Genomic DNA, 19970 nt, shown 5'->3' on the forward strand with positions numbered 1-19970 from the left:
CAGTCACGGAATCCAACAGTTTGTGCTTGCTCTTGGGATCACAGCTGAAAGTGCCCCTTCAGTTCTAGGGCCTCCAATCAAAAATTGAATGTAGGCTTCTGGAACAAGTACCTTGTGTAGAGGAAGCCCCTTCTCTTGCTTCCTGGATCCCAGGGTTCATCTTCTTTTGTGAGTCAGGGTGGGGAGGTGGGTGGCAGTGTGACAAGAGGTTCCAAATAGAGTGGCAACTGTGCTAATTGATTTGAGGCTGACAGCTGGATGCCAAAGCTAAGTGGTAACTGGTAGCTTTCTCTGATTACCCAGCAGTAGTGAGACTGAGTTGGAGCACCTGCTGGCTCTGCCTACCAAGTCCACCCCACCACCTCTGCCCCTGTAACAACCACAGTTTTAAATGGGGATCTGAGTTGGCTGTGTTAGATTCCTACTCCCCAGCCCTACCTGTTTGCCTCTGTGTGCACCAATGCTGAAGACACACATCCAACTGCTCTGCAGCCCTACACCATGAGGGAGATCGTGTACATACAGGCAGGCCACTGTGGCAGCCAGATTGGCGCAAAGGGGAGCATGGCACTAGCCTAGGATCCTAGTCTCAAATTTAGGGGGATGAGGAGGAAGAGGATGGTGTTGTAGGGTGGAGGTGGTGGTGGTCATGTCTAGGCTGAGGTAGGTGGGGCTTCATAGTAGTCCCTAACTTCCTGGAAATCAAGTCCACCAGATAGCTTCCCCAATTTCCCTAATTTGTGTGGCCCAGATGGGTGTGTTTTTTTAAGCAAGGCTGGGGTGGTTTCAAATCCCTTGCATGTCTTAGTCTTACCTTAGACTCAAGTCATTGTACTTACTTTCCTGGGAATAGACTAATGCATATTTGGTCAGGTTTGAATGAAAGGAGTGCAGTGTCTTTGAGCTGACAGATACAGAGGATTCCCTTTTTGTCAACTGATGAGTAACTGATAACTGAGAACAGTTCTTCCACCTTAATGCAAATTTCTCTGAGTTTTCATGCTCCCTTAAGTTGGGTGTTTTCTAAATCAGTGGTTGTCGGTGTATGCTCTGAGGACCCTTGTGGTTCTGGAGACCCTTCTAGCTGAGTCTTCAAGTTACTGCTTTGGCAATTTCATGTCCATGTAAGGCCAGGTTCTCATCATAGAATACAAACAGAATATGGTATCCCATAAGATGGAATACTCATAGGAGAACCTAGATGGTGTCTATTCAGCCAGATAGCAAAGAGATTAACAAAACTAAAATACCATCAATTTTTGTGCTTTTTTAAATTTAGAAAATCTAATTTTTTTTACAAAAATATTTGTGTCAACAGGACTTGGGTTTCTTATAGTTATTTTAAAATCCATTGTTTGGACAGCTAACATTCTATGCCATAATACACTTCTATTTCCATCTCAGTTTTGGGAAATCTAAGCGATGAGCACAACATTGACGGCCCTGGCAACTACTACGGAGAAAGTAGCGTACAGCTGCAGAGAGTCGAGTTGTATTACAATGAGGCAGCTGGTGAGTGTCTCCCTCTGGCTTCCAATACCGTGGCAGAATAGGTCCCCGGGGAATACTAATGACAAGGTAGGAGTTCCTGCCTTTCTTAGGGTGGTATTGTAGTTCGAATTTGGGGCCTCGATCTTGTAAGCCAAGTGCTGGATCCACCTGAGCCACTCCACCATATATCTTGTTTTAATTTTTGAGTATACTCTTGTGAATTTCCTCAGGAAAGCCTTTTCCTGAATTCCCCCTACCTATACTTGCTGACTAGCCACACCTGAATTTTTTTTTTTTTTTGGTCATGGGGCTTCAACTCTGGGCATAGGCATTTTCCCTCATCTTTTCAACTCAAGACAAGCAGCTCTACCACTTAAGCCACAGCGCCACTTCTGGTTTTCTGGTGGTTTATTGGAGATAGTGTCTCACCGTCTTTTCCTGCCCTGGCTGGCTTTGAACTGTGATCCTCCGACCTCAGCCTCCTGAGTAGTGAGAATTACAGGCATGAGCCTGTTTTACATCATTAAAAATGAGACTGCCTAAATATGTATTCTAAAACAATTGATAAAATATAATTTAAATACCATTCAATTCCATTTTGTTGTGTGCTAGTCGTCCTTCTAAGCTCAAGGCCTGGGCAGTGACCATGAGCTTCTTTTGCTAAAGGCTAATGTTCTACCACTTAAGCCACATCTCCAGTACCAACTTGTGAAAGACCAGCTCGGCCGGAACACTGGGACCGGTGGGACAAAGATCTCGGTATAGGTGGGCAAGGAGTCTACGAAGTGACAAACAGACGCAGACTCAAAAGAGTTGAATCTGAGTGTATCTTTATTGAGGAGAATTAACATTTTTATACAGTGTGAGATTGTGACATAGATTTTTTTGTTTATTTAAGCACGTAATCAATTTTTAAGAAAAGCAAAGCATTGATGGATTACATGAAAATTGATGACTATCCCACCAACTGTTTAAGCTAAGTGATGTGAAACAAGTCAAGCATATAGGTAAATAGAATGCGTCATCTATTCAGCCTTTTTATGTTTACTAATTAACAAACCTAAGACAGGGTTGTACTTATATTGTACTCTTTTTATTTTTTTCATATATTTTTAAGTCCCTTTGAAACTATCCTAAAAACCACATCCAGGTTGAGTCAAACATTCTCCGTTTTCTATAATTTTAATCCCAATATTTGTTCACATAAATTTCTAATTATTAATTTAAACTATCTTATTATCGTTTTAATAATAAACACAATAATGGTCTAGATCTACCTAATCTTTGCACAAAATCTAATGAGTTCCAAAATACCTTTTTGTCTTTTACATTAATCTATCTACTTACATCTTTATCAGCTCCTGTATAAGGCAATGGTTCATCAGTCGGTTCAGGAAATGTGATGTCACTAACTTTATATTTTGTGAGAAACCACCATCTATCCCCTATAATGTAAGCTGGACTAAACTTAATCATAACTGTTGGGGGAATCTTTCTTTTCCTTTTATTATCAGGGGTTCCTATTTTTAGAACTCTCTGAGCTTCTGGGATAACTCCTTCTAGCTTAGTTTAATTCATTAATTCTGCTTGTTTTAACATATCTGGAAATTTTGTTTTTATATTTACTATGCGTGAGCCACAAAACCACTTGTGAAGTTGTAGGAGTTTTGGAGGTAGCATCACATCAGACGATAGATTGATTGGGGCATCGCCCACATTTAATCTTTGGTCCTAATCTTTACTATTTAGAGAAGCTATCTCTATTGGACTGGAAAGAAACAACATGCTTTGTTCGTGGATCAATAGAAAAATAGCCAAAACGAGAATAAAGGCAATGAATGTACAGCCAAGAAGAATATAGGTAAGAATAAAGTAAGAATAAAGGTAGAGGATATAAAGGTGCAGCCGAGTGTATGGGAAGCCTTGAACCAACACACTCTTCCTGCAGGCATGCTTCCTTGAAGGTCTTTGTCTAAGTGATATCTCATGCAGATTCCGCAGGAGGTGGCATGGCACCAAATATTTCAGGTAGTTTCTTGGAGAGGAGAGTCTCCCAGAATTTCCTGCCCCAGCTGGCTTCAATCTGCGATCCTTAGATCTCAGACTTTTGAGTAGCTAGAATTACACCCTTCAGGAACCAGAGCCCAGTTGCATTGCCCTCTTTAAAATACAGATTAAATTTCTAAAAATCATTTTGAAATTGAAAATTTTAAAATTTTAAAGAGGGATGTTCAGTCACTAATATATATGTGAATAGTCCAAATCACAAAGCATAAAGTGTCTCACCCTGAAATCTATAACAGTTCTGGTCTTGAGTATTTTGAATATGAATACTTAGCCAACAACCAATTCTTTTTAAAGTTTTTAAAGTAAAAAACATTGCTGTGATGTAGAAAAACCCAATAATAATGTGTAAACATTGCTTTTAAATGATTCATATTGTCTTTCCTAATACAAACAACCTAACTGAAGTCTACAGAGTAGATTTTCAGTTTTTGTAACAGTCAATGTGAAATTCATTTAATTTTATATAAAGAGTTTCCATTCTACATTATTGTATACAAACAGAATCATAGATAATTGGTTCTCCTGTGTAATAAACCAATGAAAAAGTGCAAACAAAAGGACAAAGCTATTTAATGTATTGGAGTTTTATGGATCTACATTTTGGGATGTCCTCACCTTGGTATTTTGTGTTAATATAGTTTAAGTAAGATATATGACTTTAATCTTGTGGTTCCTTGGTTAAGAGTCATTGTGTGGGATTGTGTTACTCGTATGAACAGTATTTTATGTTGTGTCTTTATTAGATCCTGTGTATCAGGCAGGATAGGATGGCCAGTTTTCTTCATGTGATTGTTTAGGAAAGGGGACAGTCTCAAACTGATGTTTATATCATTTTAACTGATGTCCCTTTTGACAAATCAGGTTAAATGGCAAATTGCAAGTAATTGTCCAAGGTTGCTCTGAGTATTTGAATACAGGGAAATGTGCTATTTGATAACAATTATTGAAACATTATAACACAAGAAATATGTATTTTATGTATTTTTCCCAGGAAAGCATTATACTTGAATTCCCCCTACATCTACTTGCTGAAAGAGCTACACCTGGCTCTTTTGTTTGTTTGTTTGTTTTGTTGGCAGTGGGGCTTAAACTCTGGGCCTATACACTGTGCCCCAACACTTCATCTCAAGGCAAGCAGCTCTACCACTTAAGCCACAGTTCCATTTCTGGTTTTCTGTTAGTTTATTGAAGATAAGAGTCTCACAGACTTACCCTGCCCAGACTGGCTTTGAACAGCGATCCTCTGATCTCTAACTTCAGAGTAGCTAGGATTATAGGCATGAAGCACTGGTGCTCAGCACTTAGCTACTTACTTGAGAAAGGTAATTGGGGAAGGGAAGGGATAGTGGGAGAACAACAAAGGAGTGTGTAACAATGCTCGACAATAAATGTTCTCATTTCCTTACTCTGGTAACTGTAACTCCTCTATACAGCACCTTTCCAATAAAAACAAAATTAACAAAAAAAGAGAAAGGTTCTTGCTGATAGGCAATGGTGACTCACACCAGTAATCCTAGCTACTCAGGAGGCTGAGAAATGAGAATCATGGTTCAAATCCAGCCTGGGCAGGAAAGTCCCTGAGACCTTTATCTCCAATAAACAACTCAGAAAACTGAAAGTGGGACTGTGCCTCAAGTGATAGAGTGCTAGCCTTGAGCTGAAGAGCTGAGGGACAGTGCCTAGGCCCAGAGTTCAAGCCCCATGATGAACAAAAAATTCTTTTGCCCCATTAGACTCAAAGCCTGATGCTCATCTTTGCCTCCTGAGTAGCTGAGATTTCAGCCACCATGCCCAAAGCAAAGGAATGAATATTCATGAAAATAGACAACTGCCAACGTCCTTAAAGTTGCTGAAGTCTCTTGCATGGGGGTTCATGCTCAAGATATCTTTTCTGTTTCCATCTCTGAAATGCTGTAATTTCTGTAATGAATGCTGAGAGCCACTTAGAATCATAAGCTCTGCCCCTAAGTTCCTTGTCAAGTATAGGCCTAAGTCAACTCTTGTTCCCACAGCCAACAAATATGTTCCTCGGGCCATCATGGGGGACCTAGAGCCTGGCACCTTAGACTCAGTAAGATCGGAACCATAGAGTTTCAGACCAGAAACTTCATATTTAGTATGTCATCATGGTCCATGGAAGATGGTTAACAGGCACCCCTCTTCCCTAACATCCAGGCACTCCAGTTCCCAGTGGTGAGCTGAGCCTTTATCCATCTAGATATCATCCTCACCTAAACCACTTATTTCAGTCATATCATGTCCCTGGCCACTCAATCAGCACAGATAAATGCCAGTCTGCAAGCAGCCTCTGAAGGGAATGAACAGCGAGCGAGCAAGGAAAGCTTCCAACAAGGTTTCAGCGCTGATGGCGATTTCAAATGCCTGGCAATAATAGGGAACGACTTCAGGACTTAAGTGGTAGAGCGCTAGCCTTGAGCTGAAGAACTGAGGGTCAGCGCCCAGGTCCAGAGTTCAGGCCCACGACTGGACCCCAAAAAAGAAAACATTTCCTTTATTCCACCAAAGTGTATCTAAAATAATAGCAAAAGTTGCTCAGAAGAGCCTATAGCCTTCACAATGCAAATAGCACAGTCATTATTCCTGGAGTATGTGTCTCATCATGTCTTTGTGTCTGATAGGCCAGAACAGGGCCAACAGCCACTACACAGAGGGAGCCGAGCTGCTGGAATCAGTGCTGGAAATGGTGAGGTGGAATGGTGTGGCTGTCTCCAGGGTTTGTAGCTGGCCAACTCCCTGGGAGGTGGCACCAGGTCAGGCATGCGCACCCTGATTCTCAACAAGATCTGAGAGGAGTTCCCAGATAGAATCATGAACATCTTCAGGGTCATCCCTTGCCCAAGATGTTGGACACTGGCACCTTAGACTCAGTGAGATCGGAACCATTTGGCCAGAGTTTCAGACCAGACAACTTCATATTTGGTATGTCATCATAGTCCATAGGAGATGGCTAACTGGCACCCCTCCTCCCTAACATCCAAACACTCTAGTTCCCAGTGCTGGGCTGAGCCTTTATCCACCTAACCCTATCATCCTCACCTAACCCTACAATATCATCTTGTCTGTCCACCAGTTGGTGGAAAATGCAGATGAAACTTTCTGCATCGACAACGAGGCCCTGTATGACATCTGCTTTCACACCTGTGTGTGACATCCCCCCGCATGGCCTCACGATGTTGGCCACATTCATTGGCAACAACACGGTCATCCAGGAACCCTTTAAGCACACCTCAGAGCAGTTCAGTGCCACGTTGCGGCACAAGGCATTCTTGCACTGGTACACGGGCGAGGGCATGGACGAGACGGAGTTCACAGAGGCTGAGAGCAACATCAACGACCTGGTGTCCAAGTATCAGCAGTGCCAAGATGCCACTGCTGATGAACAGGGGGAATTTGAAGAAGTCTTGTGGAGGAAAAGGTCTAAGACTTCCCATTGCCAGCAGTGCAACAGGAATGCCAGAGCCTGCCTACTGCTTCTCAAATGAATGGTGCTTTCCTGAGCTACTGTTGTCCTGCAGTGGGACCTTGCTATGTATCATCATGCTCAGCCTTCCCTGTCAGGAATTCACTGACGGTGAATGTAAAAATGCAGATTTCTTTTAAATACTATTGTTTAAAAACCCTATTTATATAAATAAAGAAGTATACATTTTCTTTTAATTTAATTTTATTTTATTTGTGAACAAACTGTACAGAGGGGTTACAATTACATGGGCAGGATAATGCGTACATCTCTTACCAAGCATTGCAGCCTCCTCCTTTGGTATACCCTTCATATCCCTTCCCAGCCTCCCCTCTCCCCCCGAATCCCAATCCTTCTCCTTCCCCCCTTTCCCGCCCCCCCACACCAACGTTGTAAAGCTCGTTTTGGACATGACAACTTGTACTTCTCATTGTTGCAACTGGTCCACCTGTATCCTTAAACAACTGGTTTTTCCCCATCTCCACAAGTTATACTGACATCAAATATAGTGAAAGCAGGGGTTATACTGTGGGGGAGGGACATACAAATAACAAAGAGATAATCTTATAAGTGTGTCAGAAACACATGCATGAAAGAAAAAAACATTAAAATACATATCTAAGGGTTCATTTTCCTGACATCACATTATCTGACCTTTTCCGCTTGACTCATACATATACTAGATATTGCAAATAAGGGAAACCATGGGACCTATGTTTCTTTGGGCCTGGCTTACTTCACTTAATATAATTTTTTCCAAGCCTTTCCATTTCCTAACAAATGGGGAAATGTCATTCTTTCAGATGGAGGCATAGAATTCCATTGTGTATATATACCACATTTTCTTGATCCATTCATCTACTGAGGGGCATCTGGGTTGGTTCCATATCTTAGCTATGGTAAATAATGCTGCAATAAACATTGTTGTGCTGGTAGCTTTAGTGTGGTCTTGTTTGTAAACATTTGGATAAATGACCAAAAGTGGGATTGCTAGGTCATAGGGGAGTTCTATGTGAAGTCTTTTGAGGAACCTCCATACTGCTTTCCAAAGTGGTTGAACAAGTTTACATTCCCACCAACAATGAAGTAAGGTTCCTTTCTGTCCACATCCCCTCCAGCATCTGTTGTTGTTAGAGTTCTTGATTTTTGCCGTTCTAACTGGGGTGAGGTGATATCTCAATGTTATTTTGATTTGCATTTCTTTTGTGGCTAGGGATGTTGAACATTTCTTCATGTCTCCACTGGCCATCCTTCTTTCTTCTTCAGAGAAGTCTCTCTTTAAGTCTTTCGCCCACTTATTTATTGGGCAGTTGTTTCTTTGAGGATTTGTTGTTGGGGGGTTTAATTTTTTGAGTTCCAAGTATATTTTAGATATGAGACCCTTGTCCGTTGTATGGCTTGTAAAGATCTTCTCCCAATACGTGGGCTTTCTATTCATCTTGCTAGCTATGTCATTTGCCCTGCAGAAGCTCTGCAACTTTATGCAATCCCATTTGTCCAACCTTTCTTTGATTTGTTGTGTTTCTGGGTCTCTATTCAAAAAATTTCAGCCTGAGCCAAGGAGACCTAGGGTTTCTCCTATTCCATCCTGTAATATTTTCAGAGTGTCTGCTTTGACTTCAAGGTCTTTGATCCATTTGGAGTTGATTCTGGTGCAGGGTGATATATAAGGATCTAGCTTTAGTTTTCTACATGTAGTTAACCAATTTTGCCAGCACCATTTACTGAAGAGGCTGTCTTTCTTCCATTATATTGTTTTAGCTCCCTTATCGAAGATTAGATGGCTATCGGTCTGTAGGTTCATTTCTGGGTTTTCAATTCTATTCCATTGGTCCTGAGGTCTGTTCTTATGCCAATAGCAAGCTGTTTTGATTACTATGGCTTTATAGTAGAGTTTGAATTTGGTATTGATATTCCTCCAGCAGTGTTCTTTCCAATGAGGAGCGTTTTTGCTGTTCGGGGTCTTTTATTGTTCCATATGAATTTTTGGATTGCCTCTTCTATTTCCTTGAAGAATGAGGGTGGAATTTTGATAGGTATTGCGTTGAATTTGTAGATAGCTTTGGGAATTATTGCCATTTTCACGATGTTAATCTTTCCAATCCAGGAGCATGGGAGGCTTTGCCATTTTTTTAGTTCTGTGATGATTTCCTTTTTCAAGATTTTAAAGTTTTCATCATAGAGGTCCTTCACTTCTTTGGTTAAGTTAATTCCTAGGTATTTTATTTATTGTGGGGCTATTACAAATGGAGTTGCTTTCCTAATTTCACACACACTTTTCTCATTGTTGGCATACAGAAAAGCCATTGATTTTTGGGGGTTAATATAATTAACCTGCTATTTTGCCAAAATTTTAAATCAGCTTGAGTAATTTGGGAGTGGAGTCTATGGGGTTCCTTAAATACAAGATCATGTCATCTGCAAAGAGGGAGAGTTTTATTTCTTCTTTCCCTATTTGGATCCCCTTTATGTCTGCATCTTGTCTTATTGCTGTAGCTAGGCATTCTAATACTAGATTGAAGAGAAGTGGAGAGAGTGGGCATCCTTGTCTTGTTCCTGAGTTAAGAGGAAATGGCTTTAGTTTTTCAACATTGAGTATAATGCTGGCTGTAGGTTTGTAATATACAGACTTTATTGTATTGAGGAATGTTCCATGGATTCCTAATTTTTCCAAAATCTTCATCATAAAGGGGTGTTGGATCTTGTCGAATGCTTTTTCTGCATCTATTGAGATAACCATGTGGTTCTTATTCTTGCTCCTGTTGATGTGATGAATAATATTAATTGATTTGAGTATATTGAACCAGCTTTGCGTCCCTGAAATGAATCCTGTTTGATCGTGGTGTATGATTTTTTGGATGAATTGTTGAAGTTGATTGGCCAAGATTTGGTTGAGAAGTTTTGCATCAATATTCATCAAAGAAATGGGTCTATAGTTCTCTTTCTTTGATGAGTCTCTGCCTGGTTTTGGGATCAGGGTTATGATGGCGTCATAGAATGTGTTCGGTAGTGAGCTTTCTCTTTCAATTTCATTGAAGAGTTGGAGGAGAATTGGTGTGAGCTCTGCTTTGAAGGCCTTGTAAAATTCCGCTGTAAAACCATCTGGTCCTTGACTTTTCTTAGCTGGGAGGTCTCTTATTGCTGTATCTATTTCAGTGCTTGATATGGGCCTGTTAAGTTCGTTTAACTCATCTTGGTTTAGTTTTGGCATGTCGATATTTGCTAGGAAAAGGTCCATTTCTGTCAAGTTCTCAAACTTATTAGCATACAGTTTTGAGAAGTATTCCCTTATAATGTTCTGAATCTTGGTTGTTTCCATGGTGATGTTTCCATTCTCATCTCTGAGTTTATTAATTTGGGTGTGTTCTCTTCTTTTTCTGATAAGATTTGCTAAGGGTCTGTCAATTTTGTTAAGTTTTTCGAAGAACCAACTCTTTGTTTTGTTGATTCTTTCTGTAGTTTATTTGGATTCAAATTCATTTAATTCTGATTTAATTTTGATTATTTCTTTCCGTCTACTGGATTGGGGCTTACCTTGCTGCTCTTTTTCAAGGAGGTTTAGATGCGTCATTAAATTGTTAGTTTCAGATCTCTCCAATTTGTTAATGTAGGAGCTCAGAGCTATAAACTTGCCTCTGAGGACTGCCTTTGTTGTGTCCCAGAGGAGCTGGTAATTTGTGTGTTCATTTTTGTTGAATAGCGTGAACATTTTAATTTCCTTTCTAATCTCTTCCATGACCCACTCATGATTTAGCATTGTGTTGGTCAGCCTCCATGTGATGCCGGATTTTCTTTGGTGGCTTTTGGTGTTGAGTTCTAATTTTATTCCCTTGTGGTCAGAGAGGATGCAAGGTATAACTTCAATGTTTCTGAATTTAGACAAGTTTGCTTTGTGGCCTAAAATGTGGTCTATTTTAGAAAACGTTCCATGTGCTGCTGAGAAAAATGTGTATTCTGATGCTGCTGGGTGAAATGTTCGGTAGATGTCTGTTAAGTCTAGTTGATCTATGCAGCTGTTTAGATCTGCGGTTTCTCTGTTGAGTTTTTGCCGAGTTGATCTATTGAGTGGGGAGAGTGGTGTGTTAAAATCCCCAACAATTAATGTCTTTGGATCTATATGGGATTTGAGGGAAAGTAGTGTTTCTTTGATAAATTTGGGTGCTCCATTGTTTGGCGAATAGATATTTAGAATTTTAATATCCTCCTGAAGTAGAGATCCTTTAATTAGTATGTAGCGACCTTCATTATCTCTTCTCACGAATTTTAATTTGAGGTCTATTTTATCTGATATTAGGTTTGCAACTCCTGCCTGTTTATGGTTGCCGTTTGCTTGGTAGATTTTGTTCCAGCCTTTAACATTGAAAATGTGTTTGTTTTTACGGGCAAGATGTGACTCCTGCAGGCAGCAGATAGAAGGGTCTTGCTTTTTAATCCGACTAGACAGTCTATGTCGCTTAATTGGAGAGTTCAGTCCGATAACGTTAAGAGATAGGACTGAGAGTTATTTGGGAGTTCCTGCCATGTTATCCACCTTCTTGGGGGCTGCGAAAACTGGGTTCTTCCTATGGTTCTTGGATTCTCAGTTTGGGTGCAGTTTCTTGGCCTTTATTGCGGTCTTGTTGGTTTTCTCTGTGTAGGACATCTTTAAGAATCTTTTGTAGGGCTGGTTTGGTGGAGATGTATTGTTTCAATTTTTCTTTGCTATGGAAGGTTTTTATTTGGCCTTCAGTTATGAAGGAGAGTTTAGCTGGGTACAGTATTCTTGGTTGATAGTTGTTTGTTTTTAGGGCATAGCATACATCATTCCAGGCTCTTCTTGCTTTGATTGTCTCTGCTGAGAAATCTGAGGTGATTCTAATTGGTTTCCCTTTATATGTGATTACCCTTTTCTCCTTGACAGCTTTAAGGATCTTTTCCTTGGTCTGAGTTGATCCTGTGTGGATTATAATGTGACGGTGGGATGTACTATTCTGGTCTGGTCTATTTCAGGTTCTAAAAGCTTCTTGTATCTGGATAGGCCTATCTTTTTGTATGTTTGGGAAGTTCTCTGCTAGGATCCTGTTAAACAAATTTCCTAGACCATTAACTTCTGTTTCTAGGTGTTCCTCTACACCCATTATCCTTAGATTAGGCCTTCTGATGGTGTCTTCCAGGTGTTGGATAGATCTATCATATTTCTTGGACTTGTCTTGGATGGTTGTATGTTCTTTCTCTATAATATCTAGACTGTCTTCAATCCCTGAGATTCGATCTTCTGCATGGTCTAACCTGCTGCCTAGACTCTCTACTTTGTTTTTTATCTCTTTACCTTCTAATTGGTCAGCTTTGATGGCTTCAAGTTCTTTGTTGAAGCTCTGTTTTAGGTCTTGTATGAATTTCTTTAGTTGCTTAATTTTGTGTTCAGTGTTTGTTCTCAAATCACTTAGTTGATTGGTTATGGTTTCTTTGGACTCCCATTCCTTCTGTTGGGTTCCATTCAGCATTCCCTTTGTGGTCTCCCTGACATCCTTCAGCTCTTTGTTTATGGATTCCATGAATGCCTTTAGTGATCTTTGTGTATTCTCTACCTGGTCTCTCAATTCCTGTATTACTCTTTGATTAGCTTCCTCCCATTCGTGGGATTCCTGTAGTTCTCTCTCTTCCCATTCGTGGGATTCCTGCAGTTCCCTTTGAGCGTTCTCAGCCTGCTCACGCCATTCCTCCCTTTCTCTTTGAGTATTCTCAAGTTGTTCAAGCAAATCCTGTATCAGTTTTTGAGGAGCTTCCTCACGCTTATGATATTCCTGTATAAGCTTTTTGGATGCCTCCTCTCTCTCCCTTTCACGCTCATACAGAGTCCTTTGTAAGTTGTCAAACTTCTCATTTATCATGTTTGCCAGCAGTGTTTGTAGAGCTATTTGGGAACTCTCCTCTGGATTATTCATTATCTGTTCTGACCCCTGATTATCAAGATTGGGAATTGAGATATCCGGATTTGCCATTTTTCTTGTGTTTTCACGGCTTACTCTGCCCATTTGAGATGAAAATAGCACCAGTTTTGTGCTAGAACACTATCTTAAGGCAACCACCAATCAAAGTTTGCATTTGTACAGTCAATAGTCTACAGATACAATCTAGTTCAACAGATACATCTATTCAACATCAAACAACTATATGTTAATGGCCTTCGAACCACAGAGAAGAATTTGGAAAACCAGAAATTATTATGGTTAGGGAGAGATGTGGGTAAAAAATAGGAATAGATTGGTGTGGGGAGGCACAGGGAGAGTTAACAGTGTCCTAATCCCAATGCAGGAAATAGGTTGGGTAGGATGCAAGTAGAGAGAGAGAGAGAAAGAAGAAAGGGAAAGGGAAATGAAAAGAGACCAGAAAAAAATAGAAACGTAAAAGTTAATATTATTATGGAGTATAAAAGACCATCTATTTAGAGAGGAATGTAAGTATATTAAGAGATGGGAAGGGACATAGAGGAGAAGTGAACAACTTAAAAAAATGCTTAAAATATTATATAGGTATAAAGAGGTAGTACTGCTACTAAGGAATTTAAGTCTCAGAGGTTTTGAATTGAATAATAAATTTGTGGATTAAGTGTGTACACAATGGGGGATAGGGTCTACTAGTTAACAACGGGTTTATCTGAGGATGTGCAGGACAAGAGTTAAGTCACATAAGATCAAAAGAGAGGAAAAGGTGGAAAGGATAAGAAAGGGAGAAAACAAGATCAGAAGTTCAGTAGAGCTAGACAAAAAACAAAAAGATAGTTAAGAAAGAAAGAAAAATAGAAAGAAGACAAGAAAATAAAGGAAACCGCACATTCACTTATTCCTAAAATAAAAATTATAAGAGGAAAAATAGTAACTGGAAAACAATTATTTTTTCAAAAAAGGCAAAAATTAAAGATTAATAAAATTTTTAGAAAAGGAAAAACAATTTTTTATATATATAAGGTACCAAAAAAAAAAAAAAAGAAAAGAAGAAGAAAAAAAAAAAGTTCTTTGATTTTTTTATTTTTTATTTTTTTGGGAGAGGTGTGAGGAATCCTGTATCTCCCTTTTGTCTGTAACCAGCCTCTTGTTGGAGTGTCTGGTCAGCTTGAGGTCCTGTGGCTTGGTTGGTTTCTTAAGTCAGTTTGTTCAAACAGGCAGAAAAATGCTCTGCTTTACCCAAGATTTTGAGATCCCGTTCCCAGAGTAGTTTAATGGGAGGGTGATCTGCTTTGAGAATCACAAAAGAGGGGGATGCAGTGGTGAGGCTAGGTTCTGGGTAGAGTTGAGGCCTTTCAACAATCAGTAGCTTTTTCCCTGGGGCTATTTGGTGAAAAAAACTCACAGTGCCCAGACTGGAGCCATTCTCAGGGTTTCTGTTTTTCAATTGATTGTTGAGGCTGCTAGAGGGAGGGGCAGCCTCTGGCTCTGGTTACCCAGTGAGGAGAGCCACTCCAATGGCTGGCGTCTGAGCTGGGTGACTTTTCCTTGGATGGAGCTGAGTCTGTGAGGTCACTTCGTCGTTAAGTTCTTGTGACCTGCTAAATGACTCGTTTTATTCCAAGGCCTGAGTTGGAGCTGGCAGCTCCTCTGAGCTTTGTCGGTATCCATGATGGAGATCACCAGTGCTGGGGGGGGGAGGGGTGGCCTTCCCTCCTCTGCTCCCTGAGAAGGAGTGAGGACATCGGGCTTCTACTCACGCCGAGTCTTGGATCCTGGGTCGTCTCTGGTCTGCAAACTGCAGGATGAAGATGTCCGCTCCTTGTCAGTTCTTGCTGGTGTTGGATAGAATCCGCTCGCCCGCTGCGTCTGGCTCCTTCGTCCCAGACTCTCTGTGTGAGCGCTCAGGTATGGCCCCAGCTGCAGTCTCCGCCGAGGCCCTGCCGCCGCCGCCGCCGCGGTGGCTGCTGGCAAGCGCTCAGATGTGTCTTCTTGCCTTGGCTTTCCCTTTCTTGTCTAACTCTCTGTCCTGTGATGGCACACTTGGTGTGATTCTCTGGCTTAGGACTGTTCACTGGAACTCTAAAACTGCTTTCTACGGGAGAGCTTGTTCAGATTCCAACTTCTTCTCCGCCATCTTCCCGGAACCCCAAGAAGTATACATTTTATACCCTGAGCCCTTATTCTTCTTTAGAATCCTTTTTATTCTTTCAGTGTATTTGAAATATAAATTTGGCCAGGAGGATTTAATCTTAGCAATATAGGACTGGTGCTCAAGACGAGTACTAAAATCATGGTGTTTCTGCTATTTTGAAGAGGAGGATGAAAAGAGCCAATGTTGTTGTTTTTTCTCCTTGGCCCAGTTTTATAGTTTTCAATCTCCCAAAAGTATGCCAGTAGCAAAAAGCAGTTTGAAGAGAAAGAAAACTAGATCCAGATGCTACTTCTCCTTCAGACAGCCACAGGTTTTTGTCTCATTATTCATCAGAGGGATTTCAATCACATTCTCCAGAAACAATATCAGGAACACTGATCCCTGTGTTTAGAGTTCAGTTGGCAATGAAGCAGCACTCAAAGGGTGAGTGCAAGTTCTTGGTTGCCAGGATAGTTTCTCAAGGCATCTGGCAACTTTAAGTACAGAAGTGACTCTAGCTGTTTGAGGGAATGAGAGGCTGAGAAGCTGACCAGTCCCATAGTGTATCAAGAACTGCTTGACACAGTACTTCCAAGTCAAACAGAGGAGGGGAGACATGGCCTCTCCCAATGACCAATACTCATGTTCATTTTTCCAACAGTGAAAGCTGTCTGAGGCCCACAGGGTGTTGTAAGGACATAAGGGATGGATGGATCTAGCCTGTTGGGTATGTTTACTTTACATGAGTGAGACAGAAATCTCAATTGCTTAGAACCTACAATGGCCAGGTAGAGATTGAAGACTTTTGTTTTCACTGGAAGCCAAATCAGTCACTGATTCTTTTTGCCAGAATCTTTCACTCTTCCCTCAGTGAGGCTCCCGGCAGGTTGTCTGTGCCAAGCATTCTTCCATGGCCACCAATAACCTGTAAGAGTCCCTTTTTCTTCAGAAACAGGACCTATGGGAATCCTGCAACTTATAGAAAGCTCTAAGGAAAAGGTACTACTGGATGAGGTGGAAGTCCCTCGCTGCTAGTAAAGTTGGGAGATGGTAAGTTCCATAAGCTTTCCTTTACCAGGCATGAGGTTGGGGTAGGGTGGGAAGGGATGGGCTAGAGATCTTTAAGCCAAGCTGGCCTCACTCATTAGAAAGTAAACTGTCCCAGAGGGTGATCTGTGACTAGAAACAGGTTGTTTTCTGTTCTTTCCCCAGGGCAGATCAAAGTGCAAATAGCTTCCATTTTGGGAGTCCTAAGGAGTAAGTGTTGACACCTCAGGGTCTCTAGTCCTAGAACTGACCAGGTCGGATGACCCCAAATCTTCTAAGGCTGCTGGGTCAGAACTGAAAGCAAGCATGGCCAAGGCACTTTCATCCCTCAGTGGGTTAAGGATTGAGGGCAAGCTGTGATGGAGGCACCACCCAGCCTATCTACCAGTGTTTGACTAAGAACATTTTTGTTTTCTCTTAAGTACCCATTTATGAGTCTTTTCTGGTGGCTTTGGCTTATTTCTTTACAATTTTGAAGAAGTAGTTATGGTTCATAATTAATGACTCATGCCTCACATCTTAGAAAACTCCTGTTGATAATTTTACCAGTAGATCACCATGAATTTCTCAGGAATGGCTTTTGTTTTCTCCTAGCCAGAGCTTTGCATTCATTGCCACACAAGCTAATGTTGAATTAATTCCTATAGATAGGTGATTTTTTTTGTCCAATTGCAAAGTGCAGCATCTCCCTTATTTTCACGTACCTTAGTAATTGTATCAAATACTTAATAGAGTTCTTGACAAGCATGATAAGCAAAGTTCAGAGGTGAAGATACAGCTCAGTGGTAGAGTATATGCCTGGCATGCACAAGACTTTCAGTTCAGTCCCCAGCACGAAAGAGAGGAAAGGCAAGTAATGTTACGCTCAGGAGAGGATACATTAGGACTCATAGAAAAACAGCACCCAGATTGGCATTGAGAAGTTACGTCCTGAGGGAACACAGGTAGAATGTTTGTAGGGGGAAAGAAAAGAGCCCCTTGATGTGTGTACCCTTTTAGAAAGCAGAGGTAGAAACAGGGGATGGACCTCTGGTAGTCAGCCTAGGCCATGGGAGGAAGAAGCCATGACATGTACGTTACTCTAATGGGACCAGAGTGTAAAGTGGCACCACCATACCAGGCCATGTCCCAACAAGAACAGGTTTGTCAGAAGGACTTTCTTGCATTGGAGAGGTGTCTTTTGACCACTTTGGCCTTGTTAATGGTATTTCCTTATGCTGTTCTTTTTTCCTTCCAACTTGTCATACCTATAGAATATCTTGTCCAGGAGACCCATTCTCTCTAATCTCATTCTTTAAAAGTCTCCCAGTTTATAGCTGTACATATCCTAGACCAAAAAAGTAGGGGGTGGGCATTCTGTCAGACATAGATTGAAACTGAAAGGTATCTTTGAAGTAGACTTTGACAAGGTTCTGGTATTGACAGTCTTGTGTTGATATGTGCTGTGATTGCAACCAGCTTCTGGTCTAATTCTGAAATGACAGTGGGAGAGAAATGGTGATAGGACATCATGGACCACTATGATTTCAAACCCTTCTCAGGTGCATCTCCATTCATGGATGTGCTATCAGCCAACCTACAGATGTCTGTTAAAGGAGAAATGGCTGGGAAAAGGAAATTTATTGGCCACAGATGAGACCAGCCTTTGGACAAGTGGTTGCCTTTCAGTGTGAGGCAAAGAGTGCCTACCTATACAGAGATATTTTTCAGGAAGCAAGACGATTCACCCACATCTTGTTATCCACAAAATAATCTGAGAAGAACTCTGTAAACCCAGAGGAGGGAGTCATGTGCTGTGCATTTCTATATGACTGCTTTGCTTCATGGCTCTTTATGCTCTTCTGAAACCTCCTACTGAGCTGGCCCACAATGTGCCTAGGAGGCAGGAATTAAAGGGGACTTGGTAGCTTGGCTGCTAATCACTCTGGCCACACTGACTTAGGGCTGTGCTGGGCATCTGCTCCATTCTAGTGGTATGGGCTCCAGTGGGAGCTTTGACTCTTACCAGGAGAAGCTAACAGTGCCTCTGTCTTTGAGCCATCTCCCAGGTCAGGATGTCTTTATCAGCAGTGGCTCGAGCTATGCCATAGCTCTCATCGTGACAGGTATTTTCCTTTCAATTTCCTTCCTTCCTTTCTTCCTTCCTTCCTTCCTCCCTTCCTTTCTTTCTTTCTTTCTTTTTTCTCTCTTTCTCTTTCTTTTTTTCTTTCTTTCTTTCTTCTTTCCTTCCTTCCTTCCTTCCTTCTTTCTTTTCCTGTTTTCTTTCTTTATTTTGTCAGTCTTGGGACTTGAACTCTAGGCCTAGGAGCTGTCTTTCCATTCTTCAGCTCAAGTCTAGCTCTCTATAACTTGAGCCACAGTGCCACTTCCAGTTTTCTGGTGGTTTCTTGGAGATAAGTGTCTCAAGACCCTTCTTGCCCAGGCGAAATTTTAACTGGCATACTCAGATCTCTGCCTCCTGAATAGCTAGGTTTACATTCATGGGCACTGGTGCCCAGCTTGACAAGTTAATTATTTGCTAAACATAACAATGGCCACATTCTGTCCTATGAGGAGTTTCCCCATCATCCTACAACACTGGTGGTCTTAGCGTTGTTGCAGAGCACACAGCAAGGGGGCTTTCTATGCATGCATATTGACTAGTACCTAAAAAGGCAGCTTGCCAAGGTCAGGGAGATTGTTGTTGAAGAGATTGTTGTTCAAAAGCCCCCAATGCTAGAAAGCCTCTAGAATTGCATACATCTCAACTTGCACAGGGCATTTCCAAATTTTAAGTTCTAGTGTTGGTTCTTTTCCTTTGTACACAGCTTTAGTAGGTTGTTCCAGACAAGGAAAGCTACCTACGGAAGGTCTGTGTGTTACCTACACTCACCCAGACCAAGCAGTTCAGGGCTTGATTTTTGGTACATTTTTAGACTAATCTGTTCACTTGTGAGGTTTTTTTAATGTTTCCAAGATCATTTAAGATGATTTTGTGCCATCTCACTTAGGTTTCTATAATAAGTTAAATCAGCAACAACAATAACAAAAACAACAATGAACAGACTGACTGGACTCACTTGTAAAGTAGTTAAAAGTGCCCCCTGCTGTTAAAACTGCAGAAATACCCATTGCTTGTAACTTCCAGAGAAACAAAGGCTTTCTTCTTCTTCTTATTATTATTGTGAAAATACCGTACAGAGGGGTCTTTCTTTTCCTATGCTATTCCTCTTGTTTCATAGTTACAGTGTACTTTGTCCCCAGCACATATGTCTCTCCTTCCAGAAAATAAGAAATGTACAGACTGTTTATTTTTGTTCTATACAAAGCAAAGCACATCAGGCTGAGCATGAGTTTTCTGTAGTTTGGTTGTTTACTAGCAAAATGCTTATAGTACTCTATACCGAAAGTGGTCCTTATCATTGGAACTTATGGTGAGTTCCAGGTGATAAAAAAAAGTCCAGAGTGCCCTGAAAACAGTCACTGCCGATGACAGCAGGTGTATCTCAGTGCACTGGGCAGCGTCTTCTATTGTGGCCTAGACTTAACTTACTTCATAGACCAAGATGGCAGATGCAATCAGGTTTGCAGAGCCAATGTGTTTGCATCAGGGTTGGGGTTAGTTTTCCAAGTACTATCACTGAAGATCACAGCCCTGCATAGGCTTCAATGTCAGTGATTTAACTCAATTGACTCAATTAACTCATGTGCTCTTTCTGACATAAATGACTGCTTATCAGAGGCCAATAACTGAAACCCAGCAAGTGATCAGGCATGTTGGCTAAGAGTGCTGTATAGATAATGTACAGCTGCATGGTACTTGTGCTGTACACTTCTCCTATGCTTC

The 19970-nt window shown here is 41.1% G+C and overlaps 1 pseudogene; it reads left to right on the plus strand.

Annotated features, from left to right (window-relative positions):
- The first annotated feature begins 501 nt into the window (after positions 1–501).
- Positions 502–19970, plus strand: part of LOC122124920 — a 313048-nt pseudogene continuing 293579 nt past the window's right edge.

Source organism: Dipodomys spectabilis, unplaced genomic scaffold, assembly GCF_019054845.1.
Source record: "Dipodomys spectabilis isolate Male_0828 unplaced genomic scaffold, ASM1905484v1 ptg000254l, whole genome shotgun sequence".
Taxonomy (NCBI): Eukaryota; Metazoa; Chordata; class Mammalia; order Rodentia; family Heteromyidae; genus Dipodomys; species Dipodomys spectabilis.